The sequence below is a fragment of the Sinocyclocheilus rhinocerous genome, unplaced genomic scaffold (assembly GCF_001515625.1).
Source record: "Sinocyclocheilus rhinocerous isolate Xijiao unplaced genomic scaffold, SAMN03320098_v1.1 scaffold771, whole genome shotgun sequence".
Lineage (NCBI taxonomy): Eukaryota > Metazoa > Chordata > Actinopteri > Cypriniformes > Cyprinidae > Sinocyclocheilus > Sinocyclocheilus rhinocerous.
The window spans coordinates 267,409-268,810 of record NW_015640450.1 but is presented as its reverse complement, the minus strand read 5'-3'; positions in this window follow the sequence as shown (position 1 = coordinate 268,810).

The window sequence follows — 1,402 nt, the reverse complement described above, 5'->3', positions numbered from 1 at the left end:
CACATGGATCGCGTAACATTATGCGCTCTCGACATTGTCATTAAGATCACACTATAGAAACCGCCTAAAATTAAGTATAAAGAAGAGAAGAAAGCGGCCCTAGGCAGCTGCCTACACATGCCAGGATCCGCCACTGCCAGATGCAGTTAGAAATTTACTAAAAACAAGCCTATCGCAAGACATCTGGTAGGGGGGGCACCTGGGGTGGCCAGCCAAATTTCAGGGGGGGCCGGTGCCACCCCTGGCCACCACGTAGACACGCCCCCTGCATCTAGGATACCCTACCAATCAACAAGCAACCACCCCGAACACCCTAGCACATAGCAACTACCATAGCAGACACCTAACAACCATTTAGAGCACCCTAGCAAACATCGAGAACATCCAAGCAAACACCTACAGTAGCATCTATCTAGAATAGATAGAGTATACAAAGATGTCTTATTAGCAGCTCTTTCTATGGGCTGCTAAACGTAAGCGGTCCGCCATATTGGAACAGTCAAAGTCGGTCCGTGAACACTTGAGAGCAAGTTGACTATGTGTCTGCAACCATAGTTATAGGCATGTATGATTTATATCTGCAATAGACTTCAGCAGATGATTTTGGTAAACTAACGCAATACAACAAGACGAAGCTGTTAGCTAACACAACATTAAAAGTTTCCATAGTTTAAAAACCAGTAATATTGACTTAATACATATTAAAACCACAAACCAACACATTCTCACCTGTGAAAGTTTATCCCATTTCTTTGGGAATGTATTTTGTTTTACAACCAGAGACTGTGCAATGTTGTGGCATATTGGTAAACTCATTGATTTTTATTGTAAGTGACAACACATTGACCTTTCCAAGATGGCATATGTGTCAACGTGTCTGGAGTGGTTAAATGTGGAATCTACCTATACATATCATGTGTACAACACGCTAACACGAAACCATCTAGAACAACCTAGAAAACAACTATAGCCCTAGTAACCATCCAGAACAATCTAGCAAATATCTAGCAACCATCTATAAATACCTTAGCATACCCTAGCATAGCGTAATGTAACTTCAGTAACAAAATAAACATAAATAACAAACTGACGAATAAATGTAAAGTCCCAGGCCTGGTCCTCTCTCGCCACCTTTCACTGTCATCAGGGTTGCCAGGTCTGTCAAACAGAAGTAGCCCAATCATGTTTTTTCTGCAGTTTTCCTCTTTGTCGGTTTTCCCCTTTTCCCCCTCCATGGAAATCGCATTCTGGAAGATCGCTTTAACCCGCGGAAGCAAAGAACACTGTGTAGGGACCATATCAATCGGAACACAGTTCGTGCATGGAGCTCTCTTCTAATGAGCTGGTTATCTGAATCAGGTTTGTTAAATAAGAGAGACATGCAAAATATGCAGAGCGGTGG